Source organism: Furipterus horrens, unplaced genomic scaffold (genome assembly GCF_987537825.1).
Source record: "Furipterus horrens unplaced genomic scaffold, mFurHor1.1.pri manual_scaffold_17, whole genome shotgun sequence".
Lineage (NCBI taxonomy): Eukaryota > Metazoa > Chordata > Mammalia > Chiroptera > Furipteridae > Furipterus > Furipterus horrens.
In genome coordinates, this window is record NW_028327187.1 from 45,998,253 (window position 1) to 46,019,080 (window position 20,828).

General features: G+C 36.9%; 1 pseudogene; it reads left to right on the top strand.

Annotated features, from left to right (window-relative positions):
• LOC149990942 (dnaJ homolog subfamily B member 6 pseudogene) overlaps positions 1-11,955 on the top strand; it is a 30,831-nt pseudogene extending 18,876 nt beyond the window's left edge.
• Positions 11,956-20,828: the final 8,873 nt, after the last annotated feature.

Genomic DNA, 20,828 nt, shown 5'->3' on the forward strand with positions numbered 1-20,828 from the left:
CTTCCTTCTCAGTCAGCAATGTGAATATACCAAGTATCTCTGTTTACTATGTATGTGGGACAGCAGAGCTCATGAGAAGCATTGGGGAGAGTCAAATTGGCTTCCAAGATCTGACCTCAAAACTGGTGATCCAAACATTCTACATGAGCCACTTGTTGACAGAAAGAACATTATATTCTGACCTCTGCACATAAAACTGGGTCTCATGAAGCAATTTGTTAAAGCTTTGCCAAGTGAAGGAGACTGTTTCAAGTATCTTGTTTTGGCATTTCCAAGACTCTCATTTGAAAAAATAAAATATCTTCATAAGTATGTTTGGTAGCAGAACTTTACTACTTGTAGACAATTTGACTTACAGTAACAATATATAGCCTTTATATGAATAAAAACTCTAAATAAACAGTATATTAAAGTCATTTTTTTCTTTATTTTCCTTTTTATGTACATTTTGTATGATTTTGGGGACAAAGGGGGGTATCATATACTTTAAAAAGTTGACGTGATAGAGAAAAACTGCAGTCACTTTTCGATTCAGATGCCAAAAGGTAGTAAAAAACAAGTGTCCAATCTAACTCAATGAAAATTGTGTTCCCCAGTGTAATTTCTTGACCTGATAAACATTACTGCCTTTTCAAATTTCTGTTTTTCTCTAAATTGTTTCTTTTTTTTTCTATATAGAATTTTTATTTTGTTTTTTAATTACAGTTGTCCCATTTTTCCCCCATTGCTCCCCCTCACCCAGCCCACCCTTTCTTCCACAATCACATCCCTGCCCCACTGTCCATGTGCATGAGTCATTTATACAGGTTCTTTGACTAAACCCTTCTCTTACTTATCCCCCTTCTCTCCCTCCCCTCCCTAATAACTGTTATTCTTTTCTTTGTTCTATTTAGTTCATTTGTTTATGCTGTTCCTTAGTTTCCTGTATTAGGTGATATCATATGGTATTTTTCTTTTTTTGCCTGGCTTATTTCATTAAGCATAGTTCTCTCTAGTTCCATCCATGTTGTCGCAAATGGCAGGAGTTCCTTCTTTCTTTCTGCTACATAGTATTCCATTATGTAAATGTACCACAGTTTTTGGATCCACTCATCTACAGGTGGGCACTTAGGCTGTTTCCAGCACCTAGCTATTGTAAACAGTGCTGCTATGAACATAGGATCAACAAAAGTAGAAGCTGGTTCTTTCAAAAAATAAACAAAATCGATAAGGCTTTAGCCAGGCTCATCAAGAAAAAAACAGAGAAGACCCAAATTTAAAAAATCAGAAATGAAAGAGGAGAAATCACGACTGATACCACAGAAATACAAACAACTGTAAGAAATTACTACAAACAACTGTATGTTAGGAAATTTGACAACCTAGAAGAAATGGACAAATTCCTGGAAACATATAGTCTTCCAAAACTGAATCAAGAAGAAGCAGAAAGTCTGAATAGACCAATAACAACTAGTAAAATTGAAGCAGTAATCAAAAAACTCCCAGCACGCAAAAGCCCTGGACCAGATGGCTTCACAGGCAAATTTTACAAAACATTTAGGGAAGAACTAACTCTTACCCTTCTCAAACTATTCCAAAAAATCCAAGAAGAGAAAAAATTCCAAACTCTTTCTATGAAGCCAGTATTACCCTAATTCCAAAACCAGGTCAAGACACAACAAAGAAAACTACAGGCCAATATTACTGATGAACATAGATGCTAAAATCCTCAACAGAATATTGGCAAACAGGATCCAGCAATACATCAAAAAGATCATACACACAATCAAATGGGATTCATTTCAGGGATGCAAGGAAGGTTTAATATTCACAAATCAATAAATATAATACATCACCTAAACAAAATGAAAGACAAAAATCACATGATCATATCAATAGATGCAGAAAAAGCATTTGATAAAGTACAATACCGATTTATGATGAAAACACTCAGCAAAATGGGAATAGAGGGAGCATACCTTAACATAATAAAGGCTATATATGAGAAACTTGAAGCCAACATCATACTCAATGAACAAAAACTGAAAGCATTCCCCCTGAGATCAGGAAGAAGACAAGGATGTCCACTCTCTCCACTCCTATTCAACATAGTGTTGGAAGTCCTAGCCACAGCAATCAGACAAGAAAAAGAAATAAAAAGCATCCAAATTGAATTGTTTCATTTTTGCATTTAAAAAAAAAAACACATCTTCTGTTAAACAGATGTTAGATGCTGAAGCAAGATAAGAAGCATATAGAAAACTCAAGGCCAGTGATTCTCAAATCTGGCCACATAACAATCCCTTGAGAAGTGGCACTGAAAAGATATTCAATGCTTGTTCCTAAATATAGACCAATGAAATGAGAATGGGTGAGAGGATACATCTAGGCACCTACTACCTAAAAGCTCATGTGGTTGTAATATGCAATAAAGGTGAAAACCACTGCTCTAGGCTAAAATAAAATTGCTTATATATATATTAACTATAACTGTGTTGAGAAAATACTAGTAAATGAGTATAATCTACATATTCATATGAAAATAAAACCATGCCATCATATCCATTGGTTTTAACAACTAAATTAGGCAATGTCTTCTAAGAAACATTTGATAATCAACAGTTCTATAGCGCATCAGCTCTATATTTTTATTTTGCTAAATTAAGTTATGAGATAAATCTCTCCCTACTCCAGCTTTTAAAATACTGGTTTGCCTTGAGAGGCTCTAATAACAAGTAGGAAGGTCAACTATATTACACAAATCTCATACTAGTCTAGAGTCGTGATTCTAAAATGCCTCAAGCATCAGAATATTTTGGAAGGCTTGTTCAAACCCAGATGGCTGGGTCCCAATTCCAGAATTTCTGATTCAGGGGGTCTGAGTTGAAAACACATAATTTGCATTTCTGACAGACTCTCAGGTGATACTGATGCTGCTGGTCCATAGATCACACATTTAGAACCACTGTTCTATACAGAGTAATAGTGAGTGATATCAACATCATGACAGAGTAAGACCACTTTTTTCCCTTTAAGATTAAAAGTTGGACAAATATACAGAGTAATAGCTCATTATAGACTTTTTATAAATATTTAATGAATTTAATTGAGTCGAATGGTGTATTTTAGAACCCACAGTGCATCCTAACTTATGTAAGAATAAACTATATTTTTATTAGTTTACTATTTTTCAAGGTCTTTCTCCTGAATCCCAATATAAAAGTCACCTAAAGAGATAGTTAAAATGCAGATTATTTGGTTCATTCCAGACCAATGTAATCAGAATCTTTCTTGGTGTGGCCCAGGAATCTGAATTTTTAAAATCCCAAGGTATTTCTTGTTTGAGGGCAAATGTTCTAATCTAATATGCATTTGATTATGCTATTTCTTCTTTCTGGAATGTCCTTTCTTGTCCTGTTCTTCAAAGTCCAGCCCAAATACAGCTTCTTCTGAGCAGTCTCTTCTGATTTCATGACTGCAACACACAACAGCTAGAGTACAGGGAAATGTTGTGTGCTATGGGATGGGGCAGTTGGGACAGTTGGAATGGGGCTATAGGATTGGCTCTTAGTTTTGCACACAGAAGTTATACACTTGAGCTTATGCACACAGATGGGGAACTACAAGAGGTGTAAAGAGTAAATTCAAAAAGTACTTAACACTGAATCTCTTGGTCTTGTAACTGTATTTGGGGTAGAGGTATGGTACCCATGCCTGGACAGGAGAGGGGACATAGAGGGGAGGAGGAGACAAGATGGCTGTACATTGGATAACTTCAATTGTGCAGTAAGGGAAATTAATAGCAACATTCACAGAGGGGATTTTCCTACCCAGCAGCGGAAAAACATAGGCTACCACTTTACTTAGTTGGTCTTTCATCTGTAATGGGGGATAAAGAATATGGAGGAGTTAGAGCAGATAATGGGCAGTGATATAAGAGAGGGTTGGGGGCTAAGCACGGAACTAATAAGTGATAGAGTTAGAAGTTGAACTCAGGAATTTTAACACCTATGGTGGTTTCCCCTAAGTGTGGTAGCCATCTTATTGACCAGAATCTGCATTTCTTGCAAGTACTGGGTGATTTTGGTGAAGATTCAAGTTTAAAATCTATTGATCCACTATACTGGAAATGTGTGTATAGTGATTATCTACACTTGGACAAATCCTTATAGCCTCCTCCAATTCAATAACTAGTAGAAATTAACACAAATTAATGTCAATAGGAAAAGATGATACATAACTATTTGGAAAAACAAAAAGGACTTTCATGACTAGAGTTATGTACCATCTTCTACTTTCCATCCTCAACAGTTTACATAAGATAATATCCCAATAAGTCAGACTATCAACAAATACTGAATGTTTTTAATATATTTTCTACTGTGGAATAATGGCATTTATAATTTGTCTTAAATGTCTCTTACAGTTAAAGGAAAAAAAAAAACTAAAATACTACTTTTTTTTCCTGCAATAAAATTGAACCACAGGAAGGATACAGAGATCATTTCATCCAACCATCTAATTTTAGACAGGGAACTCACTAAAGCTCAGAGTGGTTAACAATTAATTATTCTAAATCCCTAAACTATTGAGTAACACAGCCAGTGACTACATTTCTGGTCTCCTGTCAGTCCTAAACTCTTTCTTCCACATGTCAAAATTTAGTGAATATCCCAGCAGCCCAAGTCTGTGGAAGTGTCAAACTCACTATTTACATTTCTATATAGTGGTGTTGGGATAGGAATATGGTTTCAGAAATTCACATCAATGTACACTTTGCAAAACCTTCACATAAAAGCTAGAAATAGGAAATGTTATAGCAAAGTCTTTGCCATATACTTTAATAATAGTATGTGCTCTGGAGTGGAAGGCCTTCTGCCACAATAGCATCTTGTGGAGTAGTTGGCATTTTTCTCACCCCTGTGCTCACCCTCTTCTATCTGGAGCTCTGGTGTGTGATCCTCAGCCTAGGGTGATGAAGATTTGGTGCTCGAAAGTCAGAGATCTTTTGAAATGTCAAACAGAAAAGCAACAAAGAGACGGAACTTGCATAAGCCTTCAACCAAAGTTTCACCACCTGCTGAACACCCCACACAGAATTCCAGATTTACCTGAAGAACCCCTTGAAACAGCTAAAGAAGTAGTTACTGTTGTCCCCTGGTGTCCATATGGGAGTATTCTGAAGAGGTTTTTTGAGTCTTGCTGATCACAGGTTCTATTTGACTGGATAATGAAAATTGGGTAACACACAGCCTTTCTGCTTCCTTTCCCAGAAGATCTCTGGAAGTGGAGGGTGGCTAGTCATTGAAGGACATAGGAATAATTGTGAATACTGTATTTAATGTGGAAGAAGAAGAGCCAAGCAACTAAAAATGAGGACTACTTGTTCTACAAAAAATAAACTATGTCATGACCTTATAGAACAGTAATAGATTCACATTAAAATCATGCCATACCTTGATTGATCTCAAGGCAATAAACACTTTCATGTTGGTATCAATGGGCATACATGGACATACAGGATTAGAAAAGGCATGCTCTCTATGTATAATAATTTTTGGAATGTGCCACTTTATAATGTTCCAAATAAGAACTAGGTAAAAACATACAGTAAGGCACTCAATTATTTTTTTCCTAGCTGATAAAATTTATCAGTATATTGAAAAACAAAGCCATATGACTGTGGTTTCTACCTCTTCAATCCTTCTTAATCACACTCTGAATATTTCACAATTCAGTAAAATTCTTCACAGTCTCATAAGAGTGTTTACTCTGATGTATTTCTAGAAATTAAAAACTTTAAAAGATTATGCAAAGCTCTTTATGGCTTTAAAGGTCTTTTTGATAGGTCTGTGTTAATGTTAACTAATATTTGAGATTTATATAATTTTGCCTTGCATTAAATTGTAACATTTGCAAAGTTTCAGGGGGGCCAATATTTGAAAAAATAAATAAAACAAATATGGTATTAAAACAACAAAATAATAGTATATACTCCCTAGGTATAAAATTTATCACCACACCATCAAAAATTGATTGCTAGATTATATTGCAAGCTAAGAAAAACCATTAACTTTAGATCAGTACACTATCTAGGTGATATTCTCTTCATCTGACATTTAAATAGTCAAACCTGCTTTCTTTTCCATAATGTGCACATGGAATTGTCTCATACTATAGAAAAAGGCCCACCAGACATTCAGTTAACCCAGAAGTCACACATCTGTTGTTGTCTCTATGAAAGTGGCAATTTGCTGGTAATTACTCTTCTCCTAAGAGTCAAAACTTCACAACTCTTTTTAATTTCCATAGTCCAAACTGCCTCACTTCCTCCATCCAAACTGCCTCAATGACTTGTTGGTGATCCAAAAGTTCCAGAATATATCTAGCTATTTCTTCTTTTAATTTTTTCAATTACATTTTACATTCAGTATTATGTTGTGTTAGTTTCAGATGTACAGCACAGTCATTAGACCATCATATACTTTACAGAGCAGTCCACCTAATTTTTCAGGTACCCACCTGGACCCATACATAGTACTTAATTATATTATTGACTGTATTACTTATATTATAATTTACAACTCTGTGAATATTCTGCAACTACCAATTTGTGCTTTTTAATCCCTTCACCCTTTTCATTCAACCCTCCCAAACCCCTCCCCTCTGTCAACTGTGAGTGTTTTTCTCTGTATGTATGAATCTGTTTCTATTTTGTTTTGTTCTTTAGATTCCACATATAAGTGAAATCATATGGTATTTTTCTTTTTCTATCTGACTTATTTCACTTAGCATAACACTCTCTGGGTCCATCCATGTTGTCACAAAATGTAAAATTATTTTTTTATATTGGCAAGTAGTATAACATTGTACATATGTACCACAACTTTTTTATCCACTCATCAGGGTGCATATATTCACCTGAATGAGTGTTTCAGGGTTTCTTTGGATATATTCCCATAAGTGAAATCACTGGGTCATAAGTTTTGGGGAAACTCCATACTGTCTTTCATAATGGCTGCACCAATCCGCATTCCCACCAACAGTGCACTAGGGTTCCCTTTTCTTCAGATCCTTGCCAACACTTGTTGTTTGTTGATTTATTGGTAATAGCCATCCTGATAGATATTAGATGGTATTTCCTTGTGGTTTTGATTTGCACTTCTGTGATGATTAGTGACTGAGCAACTTTTCAAATGTCTATTGACAATCTGTATATCTTCTTTGGAGAAGTGTCTATTCAGGTCTTCTGCCCAATTTTTAATTAGGTTGTTTGTTTTTCTGGTTCTTATATTCAAAATGGACTTGTAAACAAGTTTGGCATCTACATTTAGTGATTTGTAAATTTACATATGTGGTCTCAGTATATTCCACTGAATTTCAAATAAGTACCTAGATTAGTCGAAAGTTGTTATTCTACTCCAAACATGACTATAAACTTGCTCTTAGAGCATTAAGTAAATTATATTACTGCTTTCTACCTAAATTTTCCAATCTATAATATGTGCAGGAAAACTGGGCTTTCCATTCTATTTTACAAAATGTTTGGAGCATAGGGCATAGATATTGTGGTCTGAATGTCTGTGATTCACCCCCAAATTCACATGTTGAAAACCTAATATCCAAGTATATAACATTAGGAGGAGGGGGCATCCTTTGGAGATGATTAGGTCATGAGAGCCAAGTCCTCATGAATGGCATTAGTCTCCTCATAAAAGATACCCCAGAGAAATCTTTTGTCCCCTCTGACATATGAGTCTACAATAAGAAGTCTGCAACATAAAAGAGGGGCCCCATCCTATCATTCTGATATTAGCTTTCCAGCCTCCAGAAGTGTAAGAAATAAATTTCTGTTATTTAAAAGCCACCTTGTTTGTTGTATTTTTTTTATAACAGCCTGAATTAAGACAATAGTTATATAAATTTCCTGGATCATCAACTAGGTCATGGGTAGTTTCTCCTAGAAATTTGAAATATACAAATCTACTAACACAGTTCTGTCTTAACAAATAAATTATTATTGCCATTCATTTGCATTGTTCTTGATATTATTCAAAAGGGTCTAACTGTAAGGCATTAATTAAGTACCTGCTATGTGTCAGACACTGTGCTAGGTGCCAGAACTATAAAAATGACTAAAATATAGTACCTTGCTTTTGGGGCCTTTGAGGCAGTCCCATAAATAAAATACCTCTTTCCTGCTTAGAGTCTGAGCCCATTGAGATGGATGGAAGACATATTAGCAACTTGAAAGACCAAAATAGCAACTTCATTTCTCATTAAACTGATATTCAAGAATGTGATACTTCCAAGGCAAAGTGGACTTCAGAATCTGGATCCAAGAATTAATTATAAATTTAACCACATAGCAGAATTAGAACTGGATAAATAGAAATAGTTGCTGGAGAACAGAGCAGGCTACATGCACTCTGCAAGCAGCTGCCCCAAGGAGATGGGGAAAAGGAAGAAGCTGCAGTAGGCATGCTTAATTTCTGCACTCAAAGTTGCCAATCAAATAATTTACTCCTCACTTATCCCTGGTTAGGAATGAGTAAGAAATAGATAGAGGTCAGGTGTGTAATGCTAATGGACGCTCTTCGACCTGGAAGGAAACATGTAGAGTGGAGAAGAAGCATCCTTGCACCAACAACTGCATTCTAGGACCTCACTTCATTGATATTCACAAAAACCCTGAGAGGTAAGTAGGAATCATTATTTTACATGTTTTATGTAAGATAAATCTAAGATCTAGAAAAGCCACACAGCTAGGTTGTGATCGAGAATAATATCTCAATTCTTTATCGTATGAGTTTGAATATTGTTACCAATGAAATTAGATCTTGGACTTGACTACACAATGCTATATTTTCTTCATTTGTAAGTGAAATATAAGCTTTGATTCCAAGTGGTTTTGTGACTATCTGAGGTTTTGAAAAAAGCATTTATCATCTATAGATGGCAATATTTGCAAATTTGAATCTCCTACCATAAAAGCAAATAAGGTTTAAAAAATTAAATGCCAAAAAAAAAAAAAAATTAAATGCCACTGTAGTCAATTTTTATAGGGAAAGCAGCCAGGCAAAAGTTTTACAAATAGATAAGAGAGATCAAATAAAACCAGGGAGTTATCCAATGCTCATATGAGAAAAAAAGTGCTTAATTTGGTCAACTGGCACTGAGTTTTTATAATAGCTAGGAGTCACTAATATTTATTGAGCATCTAAAATTTTAGGTTCTGGCTAAGCACTACCTATGTGTACTATTTTATTTAATTTTCATAACAAATGTACAAAGAAGTTATTACCTTTTTTTTTCAAATAGGAAAACAGACTTATATAGATCGAGTGACTTATCTAATTTTCACATAATCACTTAATATGCAGTAGTGTGAGGGTTTGAACCCAAAACTTCTGGCTCCAGATCCCATAGTTTAACCAGTACATTCTACTGGTCTGTCATCTAAGAGCATAAATTTATTACTTCTGGGTGCAGCACATTCCAATGGGGGATAATAAAATACATCTAAGACAATCACCTTATTTTTAAGCTTATATTACATTTAGGTACATATGATAAATATTAAACAGGCTAAAAATGTTTACAGTACACAGGTGAGCACAAATGAACATATTAACAAGTACATAAGCCCTGAGAAGAGGTAAAATGAAAACATGATCAAAAAAAATTGAGATAGGCTCATAGACCAGAAATTGAACTGGTGATTGCCAGAGGGTAGTGGCATTTGGGGGACTGGGTGAAAAAGGTGAAAGGACCCAGATGTACAAATTGATAGTTACAGAACAGTCATGGGGATGTAAAGTACAGCATCAGGAATATAGTCAATAATATTGTAGTAACTATGTATGGTGCCAGATAGGCACTGGAAATGTTGGGGAGACCACTTTGTAAAGTATATGATTATCTAATCACTAAGCTGTACACCTGAAACCAATACAACATATAATTTAAAAAAAAAGAAAAACTGATCAGAGAGTTAAGCTGAGAAGCATGTGCTAATAGTCTAAGTTATTTAAAGCTGGGAAAAGATACCTCAGGAAGTAGTAAATCCTCATCATGGGAGGGGCTTCCCACACAGACTGGATGGACAAATACTTAGTAAATTAAATTGGATTGTCTTAAATGTCATCTAAAGTCCCCCCAGTCCTGAGATTCTGTGATTTAGTCAACTTATTTTGTATAACCACTATGTTCCAAGTACTGGCATAAGCTCCTCTCACAAAGGGGAATAAGACATACCTATTGAATGAGCCGACATTCTAGTGGGGCAGAGCACAAACTGAGAAACGTCAGGAAAAAGCTTAATAAGGCATGACAGCAAAGGAGATTTACACCTCACTCAAACTGGGAAGGGAAATCAGACATTCCTTAGAGGCGAGGCCTAAACTAACCCTTGAAGGAGGATTAAAAATTAGTCAGGTGTTTCAGTCATCAACTGCAATGTAACAAAGTATTTCTAAAACTTAAAACAACAAATATTTTATCATATCTCATAATTTGGGTACTTACTTGGCAGCAAGTCTAGTTTGGAGACTGCAAGACAATTTTACTCATGTGACTGGTACCCTGGAGGGAATGGCTTTAAAGACTGGTCTCAGCTAGAATCCTCTCTGTCTCCATGAAGTCTCAGGGCTTCTTCATAAGATCTCCCACCTACGAGCAGGGTGGGTGGATTATTTCCGATAACAAGTGCCTCAAGAGACTAAGGTGGAGGTTATAAGAGTTCCTATAACTGAGCCTTGGAAGCCAGGCAGCATCAGTCAATGCAATTTATTGGTTTCACATGGGTCAACGTGGGTGGGGACGCACAAGTGTGTAAATACTGGAGAAGCTTGGTTCATTAGAGGCTGTTGTGGCGGCTGGTTACCACACACCAGGCTAAGAGGTCTGGGTGACTAGGAGGATGTGATTTTCATCTAGAAAGTATATAATGAACAAAGGCAGTGAGGCATACACGAATAAAGCCTGAGAAACACAAAGCAGGTGCTGTCACCAGCACAGCCTTGTGAGAGCTAAGGGGAAAACCCAGGCTTCATCCTGCTGCTCCTCTTTCCTGCCATCAACATCAGCATCCTGGACTCCACAGAGGGAACCTAAAACCATCAACTAGTACTTGTTCCAACAGCCTGTTAAAACATAATAGACTATAAGTTCTAGGTGTGCAGACATGCCTCAGCCACGGATATTGAAGTGACATATCACAAATTGGCACTGAAGTGGCATGCAGACAAAAATCCTGAGAATAAAGAAGCAGAGAGAAAATTTAAACAAGTAGCTGAGGCAAATGAGGTGCTATTACATGCTAAAAAAACAGGACATCAATGGTGAATATGGCAAAGAAGGATTAAATGGTGGAGATGGAGGTAAAAGTTATTTTGATAGTCCCTTTGAGTTTGGCTTCACATTCTGTAACTCAAGTGATGTCTTCAGACAATTTTATGGTGGAAGAAACCCATTTCCATTCACCTCCTTTGAAGACCCATTTAAGGGTCTTTTGTGAATCGAAGGGATCCTTGCAGAAGCAGAAGCTGAGGCACAGGGTCGTTTTTCTCTGCCTTCAGTGGATTTCAATATTTTGGAATGGAGTTTTCTTATTTTGATACAGGATTTACTTCCTTCTCTTCACTAGGTCACAAGAGCCTCATTTCATCTCTTTCATGTCACTGGATGATAGTGGGAGGGACAACTTCAAGTCTATACTAACTTTCACTAAAATTGTGAATGGCAGAAAAATAACTACAAAGAAAATTATTAAGAATGGTCAAGAAAAAAGTAGAAGTTGAAGAACACCAGTTAAAGTCATTAGTAATAAAAAATAAGGAGCAGCTGCTAAGCTTGGCTAATTCAATGCATGCATTTAAGCAAAATCTTAACTATAATAAACTCCATTTCAGGATTAACAGGAAAATGTTTTTGAAGATTCCAAATGAATTTAACTTTCAGTATAACTGTACCTAACCTAAAGAATTCATATCCAGCTCCTGAGTGGCACTATTTGTGAAAGTCTTTTGAATATTGCTGAGACTACATACTTGAACCATTTGTTTTCTCTTTAAAATTGTTGTAAACTGCTATATGGACTTTGCTTTTTTATTAAATGTAATCCAGGGTGGTCATGACTCTTTTATTCACTAACAACAGCACAAACTTATTTTCCATTGTGTTTGAAACAAGAGCCAACTAGTGTCAGCATGCTGTGAAGTTAATATTTCCAGGATAAATCTTCCACAAAAATAATTTTGATTTTTTCATTATTTAGTAGTGAAAGATATTAATGCATTCCAAAGCAGAAAGGAATACATTTAAGACTCTCATTCCTCCCTAACTTCAATTATCCCCAATGTTTTTTTGTTGTTGTTGTTTTGTTTTTTTACTTTAACACTAAGCAATACTTTAGCTTTTCCTGGACCATAGAGCCAGTCTTGTAATGTTCATTTGGGTAGCTTGGAGGTTACCCTCTGGCTACTTTATAACAGTTTTCCCTGATCAGCTCATTAAAATGAAGCTCATAAAAGATAAGCTTTCCAAATCTGGACTCCCGTGAGAAGACAGCCAGGAGTTTGGGTGTTCTGTCCCTCCCAACCTTCCTGACTTTAGGTGATTGGGACAGATCACTTACATTTGTACTACCAGCATATCTATTTTCAACAGAAGGGCTGTTAATCCTGAAAGCATCATGGGACTTGATTTATCAGAATGATTTCTACGAGTAAAATAAATTATGAAAACATTAAGCACTCTTACATGACACAAAAGAAGATTAAACTACACAATAGAAAAAAATGCTTTATTTTGTTGAAAGGAAAATAACCTTTAAAACAAGAGATTTAGAGCTTGCAAAATGTCTCCTCTCAAATGCACTTCTTTTTTATTTGATTGCTTTCTCAGCTGTGTACATTTACAGCATATTCAAGTGTAATCCAGATCACCAAGACAATAAACACATTCACAACTCATAGACTGTCCACATCCATAAAAAAGAAATCTCCTTTTGCTAATAATAAATATGAACAGCTTGTGCATCACTCTAAATTATATAAGGAAGAATTCTGAGGTTGCTTTCTGACCTCTTTTTAATAAAAGAAATAATAACTCCTTAGTAATTTAGACCACTGGGAAACTTACTATCACTTCATTACTTTAGCTGTGTAAATTCCTCCTCCAAGTATTTTTTTTTTAATGTATTAAATGCAGAACCATGCTATGTGAGCATACTGACACCAGATGGCAGTTGTATGCCACAGTCCCCAAGGTTTGAGCTACAAGGCATACACTGAGACTTGATTGAGATAAAAGACAAACATCCTTTTGTGCCTTGTTCATATAAAAAGCATATTATAAATTTAAATAAAAACTAAATCTAAAACAATCTTTAGAGCAAATGTCAAATAACTGAACTCCAGGTTGCAATTTTATTCACCATCTCTAAAAGTTAGCACACAATGTATCTTACCCCAAACATACACTGGTGTTTTCTTAGAATGCTAATCTTCATATCTATGTCATTTGTACTTAACTGCTCTTCCTGATATTTTATCTTCAACTTAGTCTTGTTTAGCACCCTCCCATTGATTCAGTCAAGCATGATATAGCCACCCTTTCTAGCTATCCCAACTAATTAAAGGAACAGCTTTTCTTATGGTATATTCATCTCCCAGAAGCTTTCTGTTTTTCCCATTAGTTTTCATTTTCTTCCACTTCATTAAGGAAACAATTTATCCTCCAGAAATCCTAAAATGTTTCTCTTCACGTTTCTCCCTAATTTTTAAAAAATAACTTTATTTTTCTCATTAAGAAGAATTTACTCTGCTCTATTTCTGGAGCTGACTGAAGCTTAGCAAAAATAGCAATTTTAAAATGTGCCCAAACAATCCAATTCAAAAACAGGCAAAGAACTTGAATAGTATTTCTCCAAAGAAAACATACCCCTAGCCATTAAGCACATTAAAAGATGCTCAATATCATTAGTCATTAGAGAAATGCAAATTGAAATCATAGTGAAATACCATCTCACATCCATTAGGATGACTATAAGTAAAAAAAGGAAAATAAGCCTTGCCAAGGATGTGGAGAAATATGAACTCTCATGTATTAATGAGAATGTCAAAGAGTACAACCACTGTAGAAAATAGTTTGCTGGTTCCTCAACAATTTGAAAACAGAATTACCATATGATCCAGCAATTCCACTCTTAGGTATATACTCTCAAAAATTGAAAGCAAGGACTCAAACATGTACTTGTACAAACATGTTCATAACAGCATTATCCACAATAGCCAAAATATGAAACAACCCAAGTGTCCATCAACAGATGAATAGTGAACAAAATTATATGTATGAATATAAATATTATTGAGCCATAAAAAATAATGGAATTCTGTTAATGCTACACCATAGATAAATCTTAAAGACATTATACTAAGTGAAATAACCCAAACACAAAAAGACAAATACTGTATAATTCAACTTAAATAAGGCACATAGAGTAGTCAAATTTACAGGGACATAAAGTAGAATTGTGGTTTCCAGGGGCTAGATGGAGGAAGGATGGGGTCTTATTGCTCAATGGGAACAGAGTTCCAGTTTCGGGTTATTAAAAGTCTAGAAATGGGATAGGGGGAAGATGGCGGAGGAGTGAGGGGAGGCTGCGCTCTCAGGCTCCCGAGACCCGTCTGTAGTATGGACTGATTGCAGACAGAACAGCTCATTAGCAGCTCGACACTGGCAGGAGTTGAGCCTTGGCACTGCTGGATTAGAGAAAAAACATCTGGGAACAACCTGTTTAGTGAGGATAGCAGAAGAAAAAGGGACAAAACGGGATTCCTGACTGGGGTGGCTGCCTGAGCTGTGACTGGAAGGACACAAAGGCTTTTTGGCGACCACAGGCTTCCCCAGAGGGGAGTCACGAGGAAAGCGGATCTCTGCCCGCTGGCAGAGACAAGACGAGACCGGGTGGCATTGGCGCTGGAAGACGGGAGACATCGTGCTGCTGAGCAAGTGAAATCGTAGTTTTTCCTTTGTATTTTTCTCTTGTGAACTGCAGAGATGGGGGGAAAGTTTGGGGGAGATAGGACATTCTTGAGGAGCGCAGGCGCAAAAGTGCGTTCACCCACTCCCCAACCCTCCCCTTGGGTCCCGGGCGCACATAGAGAAGTGCCCTCATTCACTGGCCCAGGTGTGCAGGGCCGCTAATCCAGGTGCCCCTCAGTCACACCCCAACAGACATAAGATCAGTGCCCCAACGGGCGCAGGGAGGGCCCACTGGACACATAGAAGACTGCGCAGTCGCCCCTGGCCAGCTCCAGTGGGCGCCAGGCTGGAGCGCCAGGCCGGAGCGCAAAGCACTTGCTCAGGCTCTGCTCTACCCTCCGAGGGAGGTGCAGGAAAGGTGGGCACCTGCGGCACCGGAAAGGTTGGCGGCTGCGGCGCGGGAACAGCGAGCAGCAGTGACTCACAGACACTCACTTCTACTGAGCACAAGTGTCTGGGGCCCCGCTTTAAGAGGCAAGAGACCAACTCCCAGAGCGTGACGCAGCAGGCCTGAGGTTACCTCCCTGGCTGCCTTGGGCGCACACTGGCACGCAAGCGCAAAAGCACCTCCTCGGCTTTCCCAGAGCGCAGAGCGAGAGGGGGCAGGTCTAAGGCAAGATCTCGGGCCACCTTAAGGGCTCACAGGTGTGCATGCAAGGGCACCTTGGCTAGCTCCAACAGGCACCAAAGGAACATGCGATGAGAGGGCACACCACTGCTGCAAGGAACAGGAACCTCTGACCCACCTTGCTAGATCAGCTGTGGACACAGAAAAACAAGACAACACACAAAGGCTGAACTGACATCTCCACAAAAGAATTCAAGACAAAGTGGATAGAGTGACTCTCAATCAACTAGCCAGAACAAAGATCCCAACAAAAAGCATCTGAAATATAACCAGACAGCATAAACAAACGACATAAAGGGTACCCCAAGAACATCAGGCTCAGGAGATCAAAGACACTGCACCACTGAAAGCCCAGATCTACCATAAAGAATCTCATACCACAAAGGTGGGAAGGCAAAGCAGAAAAATCCAAATAACAAAAACAAACAAGAAGAATCCAACATGGTAAGACGCAGAAACAACCTCTCAATGAAAAGAAGAGAGGAATCCCCAGAAAGAGAGGAAATGGAATAGACATAGACCAAATGTCGGACATGGAATTCAAAACATTGGTGGTGAAGAAGCTCAATATATTCGACAACCTTAAAAACAACTATGAAAACCTCCAAGGAAGTTACCAACAGCTTCAAGAAAATTACAGGGAACTTGCAGAGAACTACACCAGCATAAAAAAAGACACAGAAACTATCAACAAGAACCAGGAAGAAATGAAGAATGCAATCTCTGAACTGAAAAACACAGTAGAATCAGACAAAAGCAGACTAAACGAAGCAGAGGATCAGATTAGTGAGTTAGAAGATAATGTAGAAAAAAATTCTCAGACAATACAGCAAAATGAAAAAAAATTGAAAAAGTATGAAGAAGAGGTAAGGGAATTACAGGATAACATAAGGAAGAATAATATAAGTAATTGGAATCAAAGAAGGATCAGAGGAACAAGGAAAAGAAAAACTGATAGGAGAAATAATGACAGAAAATTTTCCCAACCTGACGAGAGAAAAAGTTAGGCAAGTTCAGGAAGCACAGAGAGTTCCAATAAAGAGGAACCCCCAAAAACCCACTCTAAGGCACATCATAGTTAAAATGGCAACATTCCAAGACAAAGAGAGAATCCTAAAAGCAGCAAGAGAAAAACAGCAAATAACTTACAAGGGATCTCCAATAAGGCTATCGACCGATTTCTCAACAGAAACACTACAAGTCAGAAGGGAATGGTCAAAAATACTTCAAGCAATGAAAAACAAAGACCTACAACCAAGAATACTCTACCCAGCAAGGCTCTCATTCAAAATAGAAGGTGAAATAAGGAGTTTCTCAGACAAAGGAAGACTAAAAGAATACATCTACACCAAACGAGCATTGCAAGAGATGCTAAAGGGAATACTCTAAGAAAAAGGGAGATAAAAAACAAAAAAAAAGTGTAGAGGAACAGAGGTACAAAGGGAAATGAATAAATATATGTCAAGAATAACCTTAAATGTAAATGGATTAAATGCTCCAATTAAAAGACATAGGATAACGGAATGGATAAGAAAACAGGACCCACATATTTCCTGTCTTCAAGACACACCTCAAAACAAAAGATTTACATAGACTGAAAGTAGAGACATAAAAAGATATTCCAAGCAAACAGACCTGAAAAAAAAAGTTGGGGTAGCAGTCCACATGTGACAAAATGGATTTCAAAGCAAGGGCAATAAAAAGAGACAAAGAAGGACATTTTGTAATACTTAAAGGAACAACCCATCAAGAAGATATAACACTGATAAACATATATGCACCCAACATAGGAGCACCCAAATACATAAAGAAAGTACTAGAAGACCACAAGAAGGATATCAACAACAACACACTCACAGTAGGGGACTTCAACACTCCATTATCAACAATACACAGATCATCGAAGCAAACAAACACCAAAGATATACAGACATTAAACAACACACTAAACCACATGAACTTAACTGATATATATATAGAACATTTCACCCCCAAAAAGCAAAATATACATTCTTTTCAAAGACACATGGGACATTTTCAAAGATAGACCACATAATAGGACACAAAACAAGCCTCAACAAATTCAAGAAAATTGAAATCATATCAAGCATCTTTTTGGACCACAATACCTTGAAACTAAAAATCAACCTCAGGGAAAAGAATCAAAGACACCCAAACTCATGGAGAATGAATAACACGCTATTAAATAATGAATGGGTTAACAATGATATCAAAGAGGAAATCAAGAAATTTCTAGAAACTAATAACAATTAACACACAAGAGCCCAAAACCTATGGGACACAGCAAAAGCAGTCCTAAGAGGGAAGTTCATAGCAGTACAGGCATATCTGAAAAGGATAGAATAATCTCAAATAAAAAATCTAATTCTAAAGCTACAATAACTAGAACAACAACAACAAACAAAGCCTAGGGCAAGAAGAAGAAAGGAAATCATCAAGATCAAAGCAGAATTAAATGACATAGAGACTAAACAAACAATCCAAAAAATCAACAAAACTAGAAGCTGGTTCTTCGAAAAAATAAACAAAATCGACAAGCCTCTAGCCAGGCTCATCAAGAAAAAAAGAGAGAAAACCCAAATAAACAAAATCTGAAATGAAAGAGGAGAAATCACGACTGATACCACAGAAATACAAACAATTGTAAGAAATTACTACAAACAACTGTATGGCAAGAAATTTGACAACCTAGAAGAAATGGACAAATTTCTAGAAACATATAACCATCCAAAACTGAATCAAGAAGAAATGGAAAGTCTCAACAGACCAATAACAAAGAAGGAAATTGAAACAGTAATCAAAAATCTCTCTGCACATAAAAGCCCTGGACCGGAGGGCTTCACAGGCGAATTTTACAAAACATTTAGGGAAGAACTAACTCCTACCCTCCTCAAACATTTCAAAAAAATCCAGGAAGAGGGGAAAATCCCACACTCTTTCTATGAAGCCAGTATTACCCTAATCCCAAAACCAGGTCAAGACACAACAAAGAAACAAAACTACAGGCCAATATCACTGATAAACATAGATTCTAAAATCCTCAATAACTTATTGGCAAACATGATCCAGAAATAAATCAAAAACATCTACACCACGATCAAGTGGGATTCATCTCAGGGATGCAAAAATGGTTTAATATTCGCAAATCGATATATATAATACATCACCTAAATAAAATGAGACAAAAATTACATGACCATATCAATAGATGCAGAAAAAGCATTTGATAAAGTACAACACCCATTTATGATGAAAACACTCAGCAAAATGGGAATAGAGGGAGCATACCTTAACATAATTAAGGCTATATATGAGAAGTCTGAAACCAACATCATACTCAATGGAAAAAAGCTGAAAGCATTCCCCCTGAAATCAGGAACTAGACAAGGCTGTCCACTCTCTTCTCTTATATTCAACATAGTGTTGGAAGTCCTAGCCATAGCAATCAGACAAGGAAAAGAAGTAAAAGGCATCCAAATTGGGAAAGAAGAAGTAAAACTATCACTATTTGCAGATGACATGATAGTATACCTATAAAACCCTATAAACTCTACTAAAAGACTACTCGATATAATAAGTGAATTTGGCAAAATAGCAGGATACAAATGAAATATACACAAATCTAAGGCATTTCTGTAAACCAACAATAAAATATCAGAGACAATGGGGGGGGTGAATGGGGAGAGGGAGGGAGATGACATAGGAATTAAGGATCATGGTAGGAGGGAATGGAATAGACAGAGAGAGGTTGAGAAGAACTGTATGCACAACTAATGGACATGATCTAAAAGGGGGGGACAACTGGAGGGAGGGGGGCCACCGGGTGGAGGGGAGCAGAGGGAAGGGAATTTGGCACAAATGTAATATTATAATCAATAAAACACATTTAAAAAATATCAGAGACAGAGACAGAAAATAAAATACATTTATTATAGCAACAAGAAAAATAAAGTACCTAGGAATAAACTTAAGCAAAGAGATAAAAGACCTGTACACTGAAAATTATGCAACATTGAAGAAAGAAATTAAGAAAGATACAAGTAAATGGAAGCAAATACCATGTTCTTGGATGGGAAGAATCAACATCACCAAAATGGCCATACTACCCAAAGCAATTTACAGATTCAATGCAATCCCTATTAAAATACCAATGACATAGTTCACAGACCTAGAACAAATACTCTAAAAAATTCATATGGAACCAAAAAAGTCCCCAAATAGCAAAAGAAATCTTGAGATAGAAGAACACAGCAGGAGGAATCACAACACCAAATATCAAACAATACTACAAAGCCACTGTGATCAAAACAGTCTGGTACTGGCATAAGAACAGATATATAGATCAGTGGAACAGAATAGAGAGCCCAGAAATAAACCCAGGCCTCTATGGTCAACTAATATTTGATAAAGGGGGAAGGAACATAAAACGGAGTGAGAAGAGCCTCTTTAACAAATGGTTCTGGGAGAACTGGACAGGGACGTGCAAAAAAATGAAATTAGATCACCAACTTACACCACACACAAGAATAAACTCAAGGTGGATTAAAGACTTAAATGTGAGCCGTGACACCATAAAAGTCCTAGAGGAAAACATAGGCAGGAAAATTTAAGATATCTCACTAACGATATCTTCATGGATACATCTCCTAAGGCAAGAGAAATAAAGGAAAAATTAAACAAATGGTACTACATCAAACTAAAGAGTTTCTGCTCAGCAAAAGAAAACATCAGCAAGATGAAAAGGAAACCAACCATATGGGAAAACATATTTGCCAATGATATCACAGATAGGGGACTGCTCTCCGAAATATATAAAGAGCTTATATGACTCAACATCAAGAAAACAAACAACCCAATTAAAAAATGGGCAAAGGACCTGAACAAACACTTCTCCGAAGAGGACATACAGAAGGTCCATAGACACATGAAAAAATGCTCAACATCATTGGCCATCAGAGAGATGCAAATAAAAACCACAATGAGATACCACTTTATACCTGTCAGAATGGCCATCATCAACAAATCAACAAACAACAAATGCTGGCGAGGATGTGGAGAAATGGGAGCCCTACTGCACTGTTGGTGGGAATGCAGACTAGTGCAGCCACTATGGGAAACAGTATGATATTACCTCAAAAAATTAAAAATGGAA